General features: G+C 45.6%; 1 non-coding gene across 1 annotated transcript; it reads right to left on the reverse strand.

Annotated features, from left to right (window-relative positions):
- Positions 1 to 2,293: 2,293 nt before the first annotated feature.
- On the reverse strand, positions 2,294 to 2,365 carry Trnai-gau (transfer RNA isoleucine (anticodon GAU)). Its single transcript has one exon. It is a non-coding gene; the product is annotated as a tRNA-Ile (tRNA).
- Positions 2,366 to 22,249: the final 19,884 nt, after the last annotated feature.

Raw genomic sequence — 22,249 nt, forward strand, 5'->3', positions numbered from 1 at the left:
TGTGCCGTTGCTAGCCAAATAGTGAAGTGCAGTACTTAAATTTGTGCAGTGGACTTCGGAGGCACCGAGTGGTCCCTTCCCACAGCCAAGGTGTACAGCAAGTGGAAACAAGTGCGGTTGGTTTTTTTGCAAACTCTGTGAACACTGCTCGAGACACTGAAAAGTTTGGACCGAGACGCGCGGCATCGCTTTACGGCGGTGGGCCCGCGCAACTGCCGATTTCCACACGGCGCGCAGCGCGCCACCAAACTGATTGTTGCGAGTGCAGTTATGTGCATATGACACATTATTGGCTAACGGCATAACATAGAAGGACAATTTAAATGCAAAGCAAAATCTACGTTTAATTGGACACCCAACGAAGTGCCAAGACATGTAGAAACACAGATTCCTGAAACCCGAAATAAAGTCTGACTACCCCAGCTCATGATTTACGCCCCCACGTTACCTTTGAACAACGCCTTTGTTTATATGTATATATATGTATTAGTATTAAGTTAGACTAAGTATTAATCCATGTGAATTTTTGTTTGTTGTTTATATTACCCATGACGAGACAATAGTAAAATACGGAAAGGATGTCACTAAGCAGATCGTGGAGTAGAAGAGAGAAGCAGTGGAAAGCAGAACCAACTCTAAGCAAGAGCTAACACCTCTTGCTGCCCCAGACACGACTATTAACCCACGATCTAGATCCGAACACTCTAATAAATATGTGACTTTCCTGAAAATTTTTTTAATAAAAAAAAAAGACTTAGGAATTATGAATTTTATGAGCAGCAAGTGTAAAAGAAGACTGTTTATATAGCGATAGACTATGTATAAAACAATGTAATACCTTTGTATAATGCTATGTACCAAGAAATAATAAAATAAATTTGTGTATACAATACAAAAAAAAGAGAAGAAAGAAGGTAATAGGAGGATGTAACAATTATCCAAATGTGATGATTTTGTGTCAAGGACGATGTAATAATTTTGTGTGTATAGTATGTAAGTTTATGTGTGTTTTACATGTGTTCTGTGTATCCTTATATAAATGATTTGTCCTCACTGTCATGTGTCAAAACTGGCATAAAACCATGTTTGTAGAATGAAGTGATCGGGAGAGAGACACTGACAGTGCAATCCCATTACGTGTGAATAACAGACAAGGACTACCAGTGTGCAAAGTGTTTGGGCTCATTGTCCGCAAAATTGACATTTCTTCAGACAATTCGCCCAAGGGGGCGATGTCAAGGAACTGAAAATATTGTGATTTAATCGCAGAGGTGCTGAAAAATTGTGCCAGTGACACACCAGAGAAATATCTGGTAAACGTTTTATCTTTGAGAGACATAGGAACAATTTCGCCCTTCGTTTTTTATTTCTGGTATGAACGACTACTTTTTGTTCTGATGGGCTGGTGGGATGTCGTACTGTCTAATTACTAGTGTGTGTGTGTGTGTGGTAAGTGAAAGAGTTAAAAGACGCAAGATGTGTTTTATATTATTTTCATCGCACAACAAGCCTTATTCCCATGCCTATGGAGTATTTATGTTAAGCAGAGACGGCGAGTTTTAGATGGAACCGAATATCTTCAAAACGGCGCTGCTCAACAGTAGAGGTGCGTGATTGTGCTCTCTACTTTCCTTTCGTGGCCGCTCAAATTACTTCCAATTCGTTTTGCCGAGACATTCAGAACCTGCAATCTTCTTTTTCTTATAAAAATACTAGTCCGATGCAAAAGAAATACTCTTAGATTTAAATAATTGCCATTCTTTTACCCAGGCCACGGGGAATGATAGAACGTACGTGCCTCTACTCTGAATGTACGTTCGCAATCTCCGAGTGTGTTACGACGAAATTATTTCACAATGAAAATTTCTCATCAGACCGCAACCACTCGCACGCGAATGTACGTACCCTCTGAATGTATCTAGTCAGTCACGCGCGTTGTTCAAAAGCTTTACTTTTAATATTCAGTGGATTAAATTTCCGAAATTAATTTTTGTTCATGCTGCAAATCGTACTTCACGCGAAGTATTTATTACGTAAGTTTCAGGCTCAATTTAATAAAAATAAAGATTCCGAAGAATAGAAATAAAGAATAACAATCAGACATATCAAACCTAAAAAAACAGAAAGAGGGAACGTTACATGCTGTACCGCTTTGGCAAATGCTTTATCTGCGCCATTCGCCTTAATCACATCTGAGAGTAATTCTTAATAAAACGTCTGTCGCTAATTGTTCGTCATCACAGATACTGTTTGCTATACCTCCACGACGCGAAACTGATTTCCAAAATTCGTCTTTCTCCTGTGAGGATGGAACTTACGACCCCTGGTTTATCAGACCAGCGCTCTACCACTGAGCTAAAGAGGCGCAGCCTAGCGGTACTCTTGGGTACTTCGTCCTTACGGTCGTCTGCATCATCAGACTTCAGCTGAAAAACACTTCATATTACCGTCCAATATTTGCAGCTATGGCGACCCATTACTGCTTGGCAACACATCTGACACGTAACCGATGTGCTCTCCAAACAACAACACTTGCATTTCAGAACATGTCTTTCATACATGTCTACAAAATCACCTTCACCTTCAAATACAGTTTCCTTGCGAATGACAGAGACATAGGCAAAGTTTAAAGTTCCTATTTCCATTACATCACGTTAATCAGAAAAATGGTAATTTACATTTGCAGCGGAACAAAATTCCGTTCCGCCCAGGGAGGGGCTCGAACCCACGACCCTGGGATTAAGGGTCTCACGCTCTACCGACTGAGCTCGCCAGCTGCCTCGGTGAATACCTCCCGGGTAGCACGTCACACAGTACTCGTTTGGGTTGGGTGGTCCCATACAGAATCTCTCCATGCTGCCTAATGTTTTCCTAACGTCACACTCGTCACGTATTTCACTTTTATTTCTTAATCATTTCTGAGGGGTAGAGGAATTGCATGACAACATGCAGAGCTAGTGGCGTCAAAATTAACACACATACCTGATGTGACTCAAAAGCCGAACGAGTTACTTTCCGACGTTGTTTTAGATGTGCAAGTGCCAGTCAAAACTCGGGGTGACGGCACTCTGCCGACCATTTCGCTAGTTAACACCGGTCTTGTTGTGTGCGTTTCAAGCTCAAGAGCAACTCCAAGCCAAAAATGGTCAACAGCAACATTCAGACGGTTTCGTACTGCACAATTGCTACATTAAAACACTATGTCTCTTTTTCAAAACTGGAAAAACACGAAGCGTGACAGCATTCGAACCTGTAATCTTCAGATCCGAAGTCCGACGCCTGATCCATTAGGCCACACGGTCACTGACGACCAACTACGACTTGTATACGACTCATCTCGAAACGCTCAAACCCCTGAGGAATTGTGTTTTCGTTCCACACAGCCGCTGCCCCTTGCTCTTTCCCACCCATTCGTTACATTCAACCTCTTACGAGACCGATCAAATATAGACTGGGAAACCAGACCACACACTTTGTGCTTTCGGAATCGATGGCAGGGCGTCCCTCGCCGCATTTGCTACGATGGCCATTTGGTACTTCTGCAGAAGAGGCGACGGCGGCCTCGACGACGACGACGACGACGACGACCGCGAGGGGATCTGAGACATGTCAGAAATACATCTACAAAATGTAATTCAGACTGTCTCGTCCCACCTTATGCTGTACCGCCTTGGAAAATGCTTTATCTGCGCCATTCGCCTTAATCACATCTGAGAGTAATTCTTAATAAAACGACTGTTGCTAATTGATGGTCATCACAGATACTGTTTACTATACGGCCACGACGCGAAAGTGATTCCCAAATTTCGTCTTCCTCCTCCGAGGATGGAACTTACGACCCCTGGTTTACTAGATCAGTTCTCTACCACTGAACTAAAGAGGCGCGGCCAAGCGGTACTCTTGGGAACTTCGGCCTCACGGTCGTCTGCATCATCAGACTTCAGCTGACAACACTTCATATTACCGTCTAATATTTGCAGCTATGGCGACCCATTACTGCTTGGCTACACATCTGACACGTAACCGATGTGCTCTCCAAACAACAACACTTGCATTTCAGACCATGGATTTCATACATGTCTACAAAATCACCTTCACCTTCAAATACAGTTTCCTTGCGACTGACAGAGACATAGGCAAAGTTTAAAGTTCCTATTTCCATTACATCACGTTAATCAGAAAACGGTAATTTACATCTGCGAGGGGCTCGAACACTCGACCATGGAATTAAGAGTCTCACACTCTACCGACTGAACTAGCCGGCTGCCTCGGTGTATACCTGCCGGCTAGCACGTCACACAGTACTCGTTTGGGTTGGGTGGTCCCATACAGAATCTCTCCATGCTGCCTAATGTTTTCCTAACGTCACACTCGTCACGTACTTCACTTTTATTTCATAATCATTTCTGAGAGGTAAAGGAATGGCATGACAACAAGCAGAGCTAGTGGCGTCAAAATTAACACACATACTTTATGTGACTCAAAAGCCGAACGAGTAACTTTCCGGCGTTGTTTTAGATGTGCAAGTGCCAGTCAAAACTCGCGGTGACGGCACTCTGCCGACCATTTCGCTAGTTAACACCGGTCTTGTTGTGTGTGTTTCAAGCTCAAGAGGAACTCCAAGCAAAAAGTGGTCAACAGTAACATTCAGACGGTTTCGTACTGCTCAATTGCTACATCAAACGGTATGTTTCCTTTACAGAACTGGAAGAACACGACCGTCACAGCATTCGAACCTGTAATCTTCAGATCCGAAGTCCGACGCCTTAACCCATTAGGCCACACGGTCACTGACGACCAACTATAACATGTATACGACACATCTCGAAACGCTCACACCCCCCGAGGAATTGTGTTTTCGTTCTACACAGCCGCTGCACCATGCTCTTTTCACCCATTCGTTACATTCAAACTTTTACGAGACCGACCAAATATAGACTGGGAAACAAGACCACACACTTTGTGCATTAGGAACCGAAGGCAGGGCGTCCCTCGCCGCATTTGCTACGATGGCCGTTTGCTACTTCTGCAGAAGCGACGACGACGAAGACGACGACGACGACGACGACGACGACGACGACGATGACAGGCTCTGAGATATGTGAGAAATACATCTACAAAATGTAATTCAGACTGCCTCGTCCCACCTTATGCTGTACCGCTTTGGCAAATGCTTTATCTGCGCCATTCGCCTTAATCACATTTGAGAGTAATTCTTAATAAAACGCCTGTCGCTGATTGTTCGTCATCACAGATACTGTTTGCTATACGGCCATGACGCGAAACTGATTTCCAAAATTCGTCTTCCTCCTCTGAGGATTTAACTTACTACCCCTTGTTTACTGGACCAGTTCTCTACCACTGAGCTAAAGAGGTGCGGCCTAGCGGTACATTTGTGTACTTGGTATCACGGTCGTCTGCATCATCAGACTTCAGCTGACTACACTTCATATTACCGGCTAATATTTGCAGCTAAGGCGACCCATTACTGCTTGGCTACACATCTGACACGTAACCGATGAGCTCTCCAAACAACAACACTTGCATTTCAGAACATGTCTTTCACACATGTCTACCAAATCACATTCACCTTTAAAACAGTTTCCTTGCGACGGACAGAGACGTAGGTAAAGTTTAATGTTGCTATTTCCATTACATCACGTTAACCAGAAAAACGGTTATTTACATCTGCAGCGGAACAAAATTCCGTTCGCGCCCAGCGTGGGGCTCGAACCAACAAACCTAGGATTAAGAGTCTCACGCTCTACCGACTGAACTACCCGGCTGCCTCGGTTAATAAATACAGGGTAGCACGTCACACAGTACTCGTTTATGTTGGGTGGTCCCATACAGAATCTCTCCATGCTGCCTAATGTTTTCCTAACGTCACACTCGTCACGTACTTCACTTTTATTTCATAATCATTTCTGAGAGATAAAGGAATTGCATGAAAACATGCAGAGCTAGTGGCGTCATAATTAACACACATACTTGATGTGACTCAAAAGCCGAACGAGTTACTTTCCGACGTTGTTTTAGATGTGCAAGTGCCAGTCAAAACTTGCGTTGACGGCACTCTGCCGACCATTTCGCTAGTTAACACCGGTTTTGTTGTGTGTGTTTCAAGCTCAAGAGCAACTCCAAGCAAAAAATGGTCAACAGCAACATTCAGACGGTTTCGTACTGCTCAATTGCTACATCAAACGGTATGTTTCCTTTTCAGAACTGGAAAAACACGACCTTTACAGCATTCGAACCTGTAATTTTCAGATCCGAAGTGCGACGCATGATCCATTAGGTCACACGGTCACTGACGACCAACTATAACTTGTATACGACTCATCTCGAAACGCTCACACCCCCTGAGGAATTGTGTTTTCGTTCTGCACAGCCGGTGCCCCATGCTCTTTCCACCCATTCGTTACATTCACCCTTTTACGAGACCGACCAAATATAGACTGGGAAACAAGACCACACACTTTGTGCATTCGGAATCGAAGACAGGGCGTCCCTTGCCGCGTTTGCAACGATGGCCATTTGCTACTTCTGCAGAAGCGGCGGCGACGACGACGACGATGACGACGACGACGACGACGACCGCGAGAGTCTCTGAGACATGTGATAAATACATCTATAAAATGTAATTCAGACTGCCTCGTCCCACCTTATGCTGTACCGCTTTGGCAAATGCTTTATCTTCGCCATTCGCCTTAATCACATCTGAGAGTAATTCTCAATAAAACGCCTGTCGCTAATTGTTCGTCATCACAGATACTGTTTGCTATACGGCCACGACGCGCAACTGATTTCCAAAATTCGTCTTCCTCCTGTGAGGATGGAACTTACGACCCCTGGTTTACTAGACCAGTGCTCTACCACTTTTTTTTTTTTTTTTTTACTTTCGTTTTCGTGTGCCATTGTTTCAAATTTAGGGGTGACAGTCAGATTCAGGCTGCGGAAACAAAGCGGGCAGGGGTCGAAACCCGAGGCCTGGCCACGATGATTCCACCGTCCTGTTTCCGAATGGCACCTGTACAATGGCGTCGTATTTTCCCCTACTGTCTCGGTCCTTGGTCTTACTTTTGTTTTTCTTGTTTGCCCTAAAGGTCCACGTAAACTTCAGTCCAGGTGTAGAGAATAATATTTCATAAAGGCGGCAATACCAGCTACAGTATAAAAGAAATCGGCTCACACAGGCGACCTTAGCCAACACCCTCCCTTTCAAATGTCAGGCTAAGCATATTTGCAAAATCTTTACGGAGTCCTGGCAAGCGCAATCGGTTCCAGTAAGCAGTAAGGATGTACTGCCGAAACGTTAGGTGTTCATCCTCTTCATGACAACTATTGACAAAATGTACGAAGTGTCCAAGCAACCACATAACGGTGTTGAGCTTTGTTCGCGGATAAAAGGAAGAATCGGGCCATACGATGATGTCAATGGTATAAGCGGTTTCGGCAGTCCTAGTGACAAAAGCCAGTTGTTTCCTGAGCCAAAGCCAATTAGCAAGGTGCCCACTGCAGGTGAATCGATGCTCAAGTGTGTCCAGGAGACCACACCGAGTGCAGTTGTCCGTGTCAGAAAGACCAATACGGTGCAGTCGTACGTTGGTGGAGACCAAACCATTAACTACCCTACACCACGTGGACGCCACAGCCATTGAGTGGATCGGCAGACTAACATTCTTCCAGATGTTCCTCCAGGACACTGATGGAGACGCCAGTTCGATTGGATTGGGACCAGCCAGCCCCTCACAACGGGCAATCAAGCTCTTGGTCGTTGGCACCGGTTGTCGCAAGAAGACGTCACCGAGGTAACTAACCGCAATATAAAATTCCCGGACCTGTTTCAACTTAAAATTGAGGTGACCGACGTCGACAGGTGGAGCAAGGCTCTTCGGACGCACAACAGTAAAAAGTCTGGATGTAATTGAAGTCACTTCTTGCGTAACAATGAGAGTCGTACGGCGGACGTACAAGGCAGATGCCTTACGAGTAATGTCAGTGAGGCCCAAGCCTCCGGAGATACGCGGTTTCGTCATAACCTCGTAACGCAACTTGAAAGGATGACCCTTCCATATAAACCTGCTAGACAATTGGCGCAACCTTTTCGCCACCATAATGGGAAGTGGGAACAGCTGAGCAACATAATAGGCTTTATATAACACGTACGTGTCTAAAATTCTGACTTTTTGCAAAATGGTAGCAGAGCGCTGCTCATGGACCATCAGAGCCCCCTGTATCTTCTCGATGACAGATTTCCAATTAAGAGCCGCCATTTTTATGGGACACCGATCAATGCTAATCCCCAATGACGTATGGCGATCGACAAAAGTGGCCCAAGGGACATCAGCATCGCGAAACCCTCGAATATCAAGGAACTTACATTTACCCTGATTGAGACGCGCTCCAGAGACACAACAGTATGCATGAACTGCCCCTTTCAACAATGTGATATCATCACGTTGACGGAGGAGAACAACGACATCGTCCGCGTACGCCTTAACAGTGAGCTTCCCACCAGAGAGGGTCATACCCTGAAGCTTGAAAGCAAGAGTCCGAAGCAGCGGTTCCAGGGACAATATGAATAGAGACATAGAGAGCGGACTACCCTGAGGTACCCCTCGGCGGATAGCAATGGGCGGCGTCAGCTGCCCATTGACTGACACCCGAGCAGTTATTCCCCTATACAAATTACCAAGAACACCACGTGATGAAGCGTTAAAACCTATTGTATCTAAAACACGATTTAAAAACACATGACTGACGTGATCAAAGGCCTTGTAAAAATCGAGGAAAGCAAAGGCACAATGAACGTTTGTAACCGCCACAACCGAGACAACATCCCGATATTCGGCTACTGGGGTCAGAATAGATCTACCAGGAGAACAACATTGATGTGCCCCAATCACAGACCGCAGCAGAGAAGATAATCGACTATTGAACGCTCTAGCAGCTGTCTTGTAATCAAAATTCAGCAATGTGAGCGGTCGAAGATTGGCAGCAGATAAATGACCAGTGGACTTCGGAATTAAAACAATTTTCCCTACTTTAAAATCGGCTGGCACATCCATCCCCCTGACAATCTCATTTAAAATCTGCGTAAAAGTCCCACCCAAAAGAGGCCAAAAACGGAGATAAAATTCTTTAGGCAGGCCGTCAGGACCCGGCGATTTACCGGACGGAGAGCGAGCAATAAAATCGAAAACATCATCTACCTGGAACTCCCGGAGAAAGTCGCCGTTCGCGTCAGGCGTGATCGTCGCAGGAAGATCCTCAAGGACATCATCAGAAAGTGACGCACCAGAATCATCGGCAGAATAGAGACTAGCGTAATACTGATGAAGAGCACGCATCATATCCTCCTGTGCAATAAGCTGCCGTCCATCATCCACCATAAGAAAAGAGATGAAGGTGCGACGACGTCGAGTCTGATGCCGCAGCAGGTGGTACAAAGAAGTCAGTTCACCTTCAACAAGAGAGTGAGGTTTCGACTTTACTCGCAGACCATCCAACTGTCGTCGTTTGAGGGTCAAGAGCTTTGCTTTAATACGACGAACATCATGGATCCGCAGAGGAGAAGGACCCGCCGCGTCATACAGTTCACGCAGGACAGTGTAGTAAAATTCATACGTGTTCTTAAAATCAAGCGCCCTTGCGGCACAGTAAAAAATCAAAGACTGACGAATCTTGGGCTTGGCAAACGCAGTCCACCAAACGAGTAAGGAGGGGTAACGCGGGACAGAGCGAAGACGTCGCTCCCACACGGCACTTACAACTTCATCAATGGCCCTGTCGGCAAGGTGGGAAACATTTAACATCCACTGGGAACGATAAAGTTTTGCTGGTTGGTGACTAAGATTTACAGTTGCAGTAAAAGCACAATGGTCAGAAAAACTAGTAGGAATAACATCGACAGAAAGAATGTTATCACATAAAAAATCAGAGAAGTAGAATCTGTCGAGTCTACTGCACGAGGACGCGGTAAAATACGTAAATTTCACCAGGGTTGGATATTTGTGTTCCCAAACATCACGCAGGTGCATCGTACGAACCAAGTCATGTAAATCTCGGCAGTAATTGAAATTTGGGGACTGGTCTTCAGGGCGTAAAACACAATTAAAATCGCCTCCGAGCAGGAGACTCCGAGGACTCTTGCGCAAAAGATAAATAAGCTCTTCCTTATAAAAGCGCGATCGAGCCACAGTGCGACCCGAACCAGAGGGGGCATACAAAACAACTAGGCAGATATCAAAAAGACGACAACCAATGCCACGGCCAGAGTCAAGGAATTCAATGTCAGTAACAGGAATACCTTCTCGAAAGAAAAGAGCAGTTCCTGTTGAATTTTCCGGTGCGACATTAAAAACAGTTTGAAATCCAGGTAGAGAGAGATCAGAAAACAATACTTCCTGCTAAAATACTACGTCCGCACAGGAGTCGTAGAGAAACTGCCGCAAAGAGGCAATGCGAACGTGGGACTCAATACGGTTAACATTTAAGGTAAGAAAGGTGTATGCTTGAAGCATGAAGAGAAAATCGAGAGAAGAAATCACCTACACCGACGCATCAACATCACAGTCCATAGCAGGGGAGACGGAGGCATCCGAGGGAAGGGGACTGCTATCCCCTTTCGCGGATCCCTTACGTTTCGGTTTTTTACGAACAGCATTGACGTTCGGCTGAACGCGCAACTTGCGTCGGCTGACGGGCAGGGAAGCGGGAGCCGCCGGTGACGTAGGAGGGTCAAGTTCTGTATCCGACACCACCCGCGCCGGTCCACAGTCAGGGTCCGGGGTCGCGGGGGAAACATCCGACGAAACGGACTGGTCTACACCAATACTAGCTTCCGGCAAACATGGATTACACGGAGGCGAAACGTGAGCAGGAAGCTCCGAAGCTGCTAAGTTGGAAGGAAGCGGAGCAGCTCCGCTGGCAGAGGTATGGGGCAGCGAAGCAGGAAGTTATTGCGGCTCAACTTGTTGTGACAACGAAGACGGTTCGGAAGGCGGTGCCAACAGGCCCGACCGACGAGCCGACTCGAGAGAAGCCGCGTCGGAAGCCGGAGGGGCGTCAGCAGCCGCTACCGGAACAGCTACTTTAGGGGAACAGGGAGCATCTACACTACTCTGTGGCTCGGAGGATGTCGGTCTCTCGGATTGGGGCATCTCGGGGAGATCCTCATCCGTACTATTTCCATCATGTGCGCGACGCCGTTTATTATTCAAAAGCGGCACACCCACCTGAGGAACAGACGGAACAACATCAGATTTGGCACGCAAAGGAGGAAATTCATTGTCAGGGGCGTGCAAAACCTGCGGCGGGGCGCTACTACCACTGGACTGTTCGACACCAAGAGCAGAACCACCGGCAACGAGGCCAGCGACCGTTAACTTGCGACGCTGTTCGAGAGAATTTTTTAACACAAAACCCTCCGCGGACAGTCGGTACGCACGTGGCCACTCTCATTACACAAGAAACAGGTGCCAACCTGACCACTATATGTTACATGGACACGATATCCACCGATCTGCAGGTGCGAGGGAATATTCTGCTTCACGTGCATTTCGACGGAACGAATACCACTGTAACACTGCAGACGATGTTGGCTGGACCAGCGTTCAAGGCGAATACTCTTAACATCACCATACTTGAGTAAACCCTCCTTAAGATACACATTATCCACCTCCGGCTGAAGGTTGTAAACACGAGCACTGGTGTACGTAATGGAAGCATTTGAAAGCAGTACGGTACTGACAGAATCATCCCGATGTCGAAAGAGAACCTGATGACCAAATTTGGAAATAATTTTATCAACCTGAAGGGGGTCCATAAATTTAACAAAGAAAACATAAAGTTCTGTATCAAAATATGCAGTGTGCACCTGATCCGAATTAATGCCAAATGTATCTACTAACCAATCATGAATCTCAAGGGAACAAGGTTGCACATGGCGGGTGGACTTGTCGAAAGCAAAACTAACTGTAGCCTAACGAGGAATAACCTGAGACGACATTTTCAAAAAAGTACGCGGTCTAAACCGCTAAACAAAAACACTGAAATACACACAGAAAGTAACACAAGGAACGAAACGACGACGGAGAAAAACTTACAGAAGGTACAACACTACACGTAAACAAACGATATCCCACTATACGTAACGCTACGGCGGAGCGGAAGACTAGGCACGTTCACACTGCACGGCGTCTGAAGCAGAACCGCCTAATGTTTTCCTAACGTCACACTCGTCACGTACATCACTTTTATTTCATAATCATTTCTGAGAGGTAAAGGAATTGCATGACAACATGCAGAGCTAGTGGCGTCAAAATTAACACACATACTTGATGTGACTCAAAAGCCGAACGAGTTGCTTTCCGACGTTGTTTTAGATGTGCAAGTGCCAGTCAAAACTCGTGGTGACGGCACCCTGCCGACCATTTCGCAGGTTAACACCGGTCTTGTTCTGTGTGTTTCAAGCTCAAGAGCAACTCCAAGCAAAAAATGGTCAACAGCAACATTCAGACGGTTTCGTACTGTTCAATTGCTACATTAAAACGGTATGTTTCTTTTTCAGAACTGGAAAAACACGAGCGTGACAGCATTCGAAAATGTAAACTTCAGATCCGATGTCCGACGCCTGATCCATTAGGCCACACGGTCACTGACGACCAACTATAACTTGTATAGGACTCATCTCGAAACGCTCACACCCCTGAGGAATAGTGTTTTCGTTCTACACAGCCGCTGCCCCATGCTCTTTCCACCCATTCGTTACATTCAACCTTTTACGTGACCGGCCAAATATAGACTGGGAAACAAGACCACACACTTTGTGCATTCGGAATCGAAGGCAGGGCGTCCCTCGCCGCATTTGCTACGATGGCCATTTGCTACTTCAGCAGAAGAGGCGGCATCGACGACGACGACGACGACGACCGCGAGAGGCTCTGAGACATGTGAGAAATGCATCTATAAAATGTAATTCAGACTGCCTCGTCCCACCTTATGCTGTACCGCTTTGGCAAATGCTTTATCTGCGCCATTCGCCTTAATCACATCTGAGAGTAATTCTTAATAAAACGCCTGTCGCTAACTGTTCGTCATCACAGATACTGTTTGCTATATGGCCACGACGCGAAACTGATTTCCCAAATTCGTCTTCCTCCTCTGAGGATGGAACTTACGACCTCTGGTTTCGTAGACCAGTTCTCTACCACTTTTTTTTTTTTTTTTTACGCCTTAACCACTTTTTTTTCACATTTCTTTTTTTGCTTGCCTTAGACCGCTTTTTTTTTCGTTTATGTTTATTATGTCCTTTTTAGGTTTTTCTTTATTCATATTTTTTTAACACTGTCTTTTCGTTTTTCCTTTGTAATGACCCAGGGCAGGTAGGTGGAGGCGCGTTGGGCAAGGGTCGTATCCCGAGGCCTGGCCATGACGTCTCCTCCTCCCTGCACCGAAGCACAGTGTCACCAGTACGTTGCAATTGTCTTTGGTTCGGAGTCTTATGATACCTATATGTGAACACGGGACTTATGAAGCGTTGTCTATCCAAACAGTTATTTTGCCTTCCTGCCAAGATTGTACCTAAGAACTAGCGAGAATGTCTTCCCTGTCATGAAGTTAGCTCAGTATGCCCCTATACCGGTGCCATTAATGATTCAGTCGCAGGAGCGATCAATAGAAATTGAAACTTAACCTACTCCCTGCTTTTCGAAAACAATAGTAAGCATATTCGCAAAGTCCCTCTTAAGGTGTGGGAAAGACTTTTGCGTCCAGTACTCATGAAGAATGTAACCAGTAAACGAAATAAAATCGGTAATACCATGATCATCAACCACTGCAAAAATGTAACGGCCAAGAACCCACATAACGGTGTTGTTCTTGGTCCGGGGATAAAAAACCGTGTCCGGCCAGCAGAGAATATCAGTCTTAAATGCCGATTAGGAGCTCCTGGTGAGTAAAGCCAATTGTCTGCGCAGCCAGTGCCACATGCAATGACGGTCAGCGCAGGTAAATCGGTGTTGGAGTGTGTTGGAGTGTATCAACACAACCACACGTTTGACAAAGCGGAGAGTCACATAAACCTATACGATGAAGGCGTTCGTTCGTAGGAATCAGCTGATTAACTATCTTATACCATAGGGAGGCAACAGTTGCTGAATGAACGGGTAAGCTAATATTCGTCCATATTTTACGCCAATTAAAACTGGGATAATGCAAAACAATCGGGTTGGAAGAAGAAGACCGGTGCCATTTGTCAAGCAGGGCTAGCGTAGTAATAACAGGACGACGTTGTAAGTGGAGATCTAGGTAACTAATCTCAATGTAGAAGTCTCGAACATGCCGTAGCTTCGCATTTAGAGGCCCAACGTTAATAGGCGGTGACAAGCTCGCAGGACGAACGACATGGAATAATCGCGAAGTAACAGTCGGGGACTCAGATAATAAAAGATGGAGGGTTCGCTTAACATAAAGGGCAGCAGCCTTGACACGGACATCGGTGAACGACAAGCCGCCCTCAAGACGCGGCTTCGTAAGAACATCACAACGTAATTTAAAAATATGCCCCCGCCAAATATATCTGTTAGTAAGCTGGACCATTTTTGCACCCTGCATTCGGGGAAGCGGAAAAAGCTGAGCAACGTAATATACTTTACATAAAACATAAGTGTCTAATACACGCTTTTTTTGCAGTAGCGGTATCGAACGCCATGAGTGTTCTAATAAAACACCTTGCAGCTTGGAAATGGCCACTAGCCAATTTTTTGCAGCCATCCGAATAGGACAACGTTCAAGATAGATACCTAAATGTGTATGGTGTTCAACAGCTGTAACCCACGGAACAACCACACGTTCAAAGCCCCGCAAATTAAGGAGCTTGCTTTTACGGGGATTGATACGAGAACCTGAGGCAGCAGAAAATTTATCGAGTTCCATTTTCAACTGCGGCACTTCTGCGGTGGAACGAAGCAAAACAACCAAATTATCAGCATAAGCTGTTGCCGTCTGGGTAACCCCAGAGATCGTAAGACCACGAAGTGTCGAGTTGAGACGTGTGAGGAGTGGTTGAAGGGAGAGAGCATAAAGGGTCATGGATAAAGGACTACCTTGCGGGAAGCCATGTTGAATATCAATGACCTTTGTTAGCTGCCCATTAATGTCAATCTTAGCAGAAATGCCAGTCGTCATATTCTTAAGTACCAGCAGCGCCTGTTCATTAAAACCGAGCCGGTGCAGCAGAAGCTCTAAAAACGAATGGGACACACGATCAAAGGCCTTACTAAAATCAACAAATAAAAGCGCACAGGAAATATTGGTGACAGCGACAATCGACACGACATCACGATACCCCGCCAGAGACGTCAATATGGAGCGCCCTGGAAAGCAGCTTTGACAAGGAGGTATCACAGGTGTAAGCAAGAGGGATAGACGTGCATTAACAGCCCTAGCGGCCGTCTTATAGTCAAAATTTAAAAGGGTTAAAGGACGAAAGTCACTAGCTGTCTTCAAACCAGCAGATTTAGGTATCAGGACAACCGTACCTCTCTTGAAATCGGCTGGAATTGTGCCACCATTCAAGATTTCATTCACAATATCCGTAAAAGCAGGCCCTATAATAGGCCAAAAGCGAACAAAAAACTCCTTAGGTAGGCCATCAGGACGAGGAGATTTGTGAGATGCTGACCAAGCAATGAAAGCTGAAATTTCGTCTGCAGTAAAAGGAGCTAAAAATTTCGCATTATGGTCCTCTGTTAAAACTGATGGGATAGCAGTTAAAATCTCGTCAACATCAATCGGATCAGAATCAGCCGCAGTATATAACGTCTCATAGTAGCAGGTAAGTTCATGGGTTATTTGATTCTGTAAGGTAAGCCGGCGACCATCAGCTGCCATAAGGCCGTCAATCAATACACGTCGACGGTTCTTGTGGTGACGAAACAGATGGTACATAGAAGTCATTTCATGTGCTAACGTGGACGGTGGTTTAGATTTAATCTTCAATCCTTCCATCTGAAGCCGCTTAATACTAAGAAGCTTGGCCTTAATTTTCCGAATCTCAGAAAGGTGGGCACATGTCATTGTAGAATTATCATAAAGTTCGCGAAGCACCGAATAGTAATATTCAAAAGTCAGTTTCAGAACTCGCGCTCTATTATAACTGTAGGACATTAAAGTGCGACGTAATTTTGGCTTCACACAGTGGATCCACCAGTGAAGCTTAGACGGATAGTATCGCAGAGAACGTAAACAAATGTCCCACGCCGTCTGTATTAGAGGTTCGATGTCAGGGTCATCGAGCAAGGAGACATTTAATTTCCACAGCGGCCTATAAAGTTTAAGAGGTTGACGCTCCAAATTAATTATAACAGCAAGGGCACAATGATCCGTAAAACTGGCTGGAATAACATCTACATCTAAAACAGAAACATTAAGGGAATCAGAAATATACAATCGATCAAGTCGACTACTTGAGGTGGCAGTAAAAAATGTAAATTTAACAAAAGTGGGGTGTTTAACCTCCCACGCATCGCGTAGTCGTAATTGACGTACAAGAGAATGTAGCTCGAAACAATAATTAAAATGAGGGGATTGGTCTTTAGCTTGTAACACACAATTAAAATCGCCCCCCAATATCAAGGTCGCAGGATTTTTTCGTAAAAGGTAAATCAGATACTCTTTATAAAAACGAGACCTTTCCTGCCGCTTGCTAGAACCAGAGGGGGCGTAAATGTTAACCAAGGTCGTGTCAAATAACCGACAACCAATGTCCCGTCCCGAGTCTAAAAGCTCAATTTCGGTAACGGGGATACCGTCACAAATTAGGAAAGCAGTACCTGCAGAAAACTCAGGTGCAAAATTTATAATAGTGCGAAAACCAGGAACAAACAGGTGTGCAACGGAGACTTCCTGCAGGAAAACAATATCAGCTGCAGAGTCATAAATAAACTGCTGCAGAGACGCTAACTTCAGAGCAGATTGAATGCCATTTATATTTAAGGATATAAACATGTACGCCAGCAACATCAACCAAAAAATGGGAAGAAAACTCAAATTACACCACACTAGAAGCAACTACATCCATATCATCAACATCAGACATGGCAGAGGGTGATTGTCCAGAATCAACGGAATCAGAGTCGTCCTTCGCATGCTTATGTTTCTTCCGCACCGCGTGGAGATTGGGGGGCACTTTCACCCGACGACGTATCTGATGCACACCAGATTCAAGAGCAGGCGGAGTGGGGGGTTCGAGATCAGGCACGTCAACCAAAGCGTCCGAAGGATTAGCAGGGCGAGAGCAGTCAGAAGGAGGAGCCATCATGGGGAAAACTGCATCAGGAACATCGGCACCGGTTTCAGAATGTGTAGGAGGTGGTAAGATAGGTTTGGAGTCTGCTGATGCGGAGCGCTCAGGTCTAGGAGCGGTTTTCCGACAAACAGCCGTCTCCACCGAAGTGTCGTCAACATGTTGTGATGCCTGTGGCGGTGGGGATGTCAACAACACCTCGACCGAATGTTGTGGCTCTTGCACCGACGGCCTGGCAGCAAGTTTGACGTCATCAGGCAAAGCAGTAGACACAGCGGGAACAGAATCCGAAACAGGCATGGGAGATTCTGGAATTCTCTCATCAGATTCGCAAACCGGCTGCGTAACAGCAGCTTCGTCATCAGTGCTACCGGTATCACTAGCACGACGGCGTTTGTTGTTGGAAACAGACGGAATCGGTATAGGAGCAGCCGATACGTCTGGGCGAGTGGGTAGCGGAGGAAAACCTGCATCAGGGGAGGGTGACACCTGTTGTGAAGAAGCTACTGCAGGAGGCAGGTAGGAAACAGTAGAGGAAGCTGCTGGCACAAGATCGGCAACCGTTAATTTGCGGCGCTGTGCTAGGCCATTTTTAAGCACAAATACCCGCTTAGGGCAATTAGCTCGAACATGACCATGTTCATTAAATAGGAAACATGTACCAAGCTGCCCCTCATAAGTAAGATGTACACGATAACCACATACAACCAGATGGGACGGTATATTAGACTTAATATGCATTTCAACTGATCTGACACCATTATAACATTGCAGCTTATGTTGTGCAGACCAACGTTCATTTCGAATTGACCGAACAGTACCATAACCAAGCAAAGCTTCCTTAAGATAGCTGTTGTCAACTTCAGGGGGTAAATTATACACCCGAACTGTGGTATACGTAATTTCAGCATTTGAGACAGTAACACTGCTAACAGAACCATCCCTATGACGGAACGACACTTCCTCGCCATGTTTAAGTAATATCTTATCCAGCAAAACCGGGTTCAACAATTTCACAAAAAAGCAGTATAATTCTGTATCAAAATACGCAATATGTACCTGGTCCGATGTAATGCCAATCGTGTCCACAATCCATTCGTGAATTTCCAACGATGTCGGTTGGACATTCCTGGTAGACTTGTTAAACTGAGAGTACACTTCCGCGGAAACAACCGGGAAGCCATAACACTTAATTAATGCGGCAAAAGCCGCAATACAACGCAAGACACAAAACAAACACTAAGGCAAAGAAACAACGAAAAACAGAAGACAAAGAAACGTCACACACAGAAGGTAAATATTCACAACCCGAGGGTAACGGCGAATCGAATACACAGCACGTCCGATCGCTGTCGCGTCTCAAGCGGAACTGCCACTGAGCTAAAGAGGCGCGGCCTAGTGGTACTCTAGCGTACTTCGGCCTCACTGTCGTCTGCATCATCAGACTTCAGCTGACAACACTTCATATTACCGTCTAATATTTGCAGCTATGGCGACCCATTACTGCTTGGCTACACATCTGACACGTAACCGATGGGCTCTCCAAATAACAACACTTGCATTTCAGAACATGTCTTTCATACATGTCTACAAAATCACCTTCACCTTCAAATACAGTTTCCTTGCGACTGACAGAGACGTAGGCATAGTTTAATGTTGCTATTTCCATTACATCACGTTAACCAGAAAAACGGTTATTTACATCTGCAGCGGAACAAAATTCCGTGCCGCCCAGCGTGGGGCTCGAACCCACAACCCGGTGATTAAGAGTCTCATGCTCCACAGACTGGGCTAGCCGGCTGCCTCGGTTAATACCTGCCGGGTAGCACGTCACACAGTACTCGTTTGGGTTGGGTGGTCCCATACAGAATCTCTCCATGCTGCCTAACGTTTTCCTAACGTCACACTCGTCACGTACTTCACTTTAATTTCATAATCATATCTGAGTGGTAAAGGAATTGCATGACAACATGCAGAGCTAGTGGCGTCAAAATTAACACACATACTTGATGTGACTCAAAAGCCGAACGAGTTGATTTCCGACGTTGTTTTAGATGTGCAAGTGCCAGTCAAAACTCGCGGTGACGGCACTCTGCCGACCATTTCGCTCGTTAACACCGGTCTTGTTGTGTGTGTTTCAAGCTGAAGAGCAACTCCAAGCAAAAAATGGTCAACAGCAACATTCAGACGGTTTCGTACTGCTCAATTGCTACATCAAACGGTATGTTTCCCTTTCAGAACTGGAAAAACACGAGCGTGACAGCATTCGAACCTGTAATCTTCAGATCCGAAGTCTGACGCCTGATCCATTAGGCCACACGGTCACTGACGACCAATTATAACTTGTATAGGACTCATCTCGATACGCTCACACCCCTGAGGAATTGTGTTTTCGTTCTACACAGCCGCTGCCCCATGCTCTTTCCACCCATTCGTTACATTCAACCTTCTATGTGACCGACCAAATATAGACTGGGAAACAAGACCACACACTTTGTGCATTCGGAATCGAAGGCAGGGCACCCCTCGCCACATTTGCTACGATGGCCATTTGCTACTTCTGCAGAAGCGGCGGCGACGACGACGACTACGACGACGACGACGACGACGACCGCAAGAGGCTCTGAGATATGTGAGAAATACATCTATAAAATGTAATTGAGACTGCCTCGTCCCACCTTATGGTGTACCGCTTTGGCAAATGCTTTATCTGCGCCATTCGCCTTAATCACATCTGAGAGTAATTCTTAATAATACGCCGGTCGCTAATTGTTCGTCATCACAGATACTGCTTGCTATACGGCCACGACGCGAAACTGATTTCCAAAATTCGTCTTCCTCCTCTGAGGAAGGAACTTATAACCCCTCGTTTACTAGACCAGCGCTCTACCACTGAGCTAAAGAGGCACGGCCTAGCGGTACTCTTGCGTACTTCGGCCTTACGGTCGTCTGTATCATCAGACTTAAGCTGATAACACTTCTTATTACCGGCTAATATTTGCAGCTATGGCGACCCATTACTGCTTGGCTACACATCTGACTCGTAACCGATGTGCTCTCCAAACAACAACACTTGCATTTCAGAACATGTTTTTCACACATGTCTACAAAATCACCTTCACCTTGAAATAGTTTCCTTGCGACTGACAGAGACATAGGCAAAGTTTAATGTTGCTATTTCCATTACGTGAACCAGAAAAACGGTAATTTACATCTGCAGCGGAACAAAATTCCGTTCCGCCCAGTTTTTTTTCTTTTTTTTTTTTGCGCCTCCCAACTCCCCTTATAGCCCGTCCTTGCGCTCTCCAATTACGCCTTCTTCGGCGAGCTTCTTTAGCTATAAATAAAAATACGCTGCTTCTTCCAAACTTAGAAGACGAATTTGTTAACTCTTCATGTAGTCTGAAAAGAGGAAACTTCTCGGTACATGTTCCGTGGCCGTCGACGTCCTGTGTAAGACGTGCACGTTCCAGTTGAAGTGATGAAAGCGGAGACACTGAATTCCTAAGTGGAAAATTTCTTGTGTTCATTGACCGCAATCGAAGCATCGAAGAAAAATAAAGTCCTCTTGAAGTGGAAGCTCATGCTTATGACGACAGCGAATCAGTCGCTTTGCGCCTACACTTCATAAATTAAAAATTAGAAAATAAAAGTATGACAGCGTATCAGGCGCATTGCACCGAAAATCGATAAAATAAAGAATTTAGGTTGAAAAAAAGGGAATAAAAAGCAAATAATGCCTGAGTAGTCCTCTCAGCCATAGGGGCGGTACACCCTTCACGCGTTCCATGATATTATGTTCCAAAGCTTCGTGGCGGCCAGTAAATATATTTAATGGTAAAGTATCGACGCATATTATCAAAGGAATAAGTACACTCCCGACCTTTACAAACTGTCTGTCGTCTAAGGAAAAGGAAAACACAATTCTCCCCGACGTGTTAAAAATAAATTTAAATTAAGTAAAAGTCCTCCTTTATTGAAACCCAAATAACTCCGTGGCAGCGTCGTGCGCAACGCATTCGTGATGGGACGCCGATGACGCAGGAATCAGACGTTGGAAAAAAAAGAGAAAGAGAAAACATAAAAAAAACACTAAACGACAGCGAACACAAAACACACACGAACACAGGATAATACATTGGGAACATTCGTCGTAATTTCCACATGGCAGTTCTTGTACAATAGGCACTCTTCCTGTAGCATTCTATTTGCAAGGACCATGATTTCGTACTCAAAAACAGTTCAGAGCACTGAGGGAAATAAAGATTGCAGCAATGAAGTCCGTATTATAGCAGTCTGTCGTGGGCAAATGCGAGTGCAATTTGCAGGAAATTGGCAAAGAGTTTAAGATAATCGTTCCTGGTTTTAGTAAGGTCATGTTGCGTAGCCAAATAAACCAAAAAGGCATAGTCACCCGTAAGTCTTAAACGCAGGATGGCGAACACAGTGTGAGCCACGATCCATACGGTAGCGGCACGCTTCGTAGGCGGATACGGATTAAAGTCTGGGATCAAATCCGTGTCCGCAGAAAAACTGGCAGCTCTGGTCCGGTTAATAAGTGCGAGCATCCTGGCGGCAAGGTTCCAGATCGACAATGACCGCAGGCACACGAAACGATGTTCTAACGTGTCGTCTTGTCGACAGTCTTCACACAAGCTCGACGGAGATAAATGGATGCGGCGCAGCTTTTCGTTGGTGGGGATAATTCTGTTAACCACTTGGTACCAAAAGCTGCTGACTTCCGCTGACAGGTAAGGAGCGTGAACGTGAGCCCACGCCGTCCTCCACGCAGACCGCGGGTAGCGCGCCTCCATCTTATTGCCGACTGGCCGTCCTCTTAGTCCCTGGTAGACACCTTTCACAGTCCGCGTTCGATGGTCAAGTACGTCGGCGGCGAGATAACTTTTCTGAATGTATTCTCGAACATACCGCAGCTGA

This window comes from Schistocerca gregaria, chromosome 2, assembly GCF_023897955.1.
Source record: "Schistocerca gregaria isolate iqSchGreg1 chromosome 2, iqSchGreg1.2, whole genome shotgun sequence".
NCBI classification, from domain to species: domain Eukaryota; kingdom Metazoa; phylum Arthropoda; class Insecta; order Orthoptera; family Acrididae; genus Schistocerca; species Schistocerca gregaria.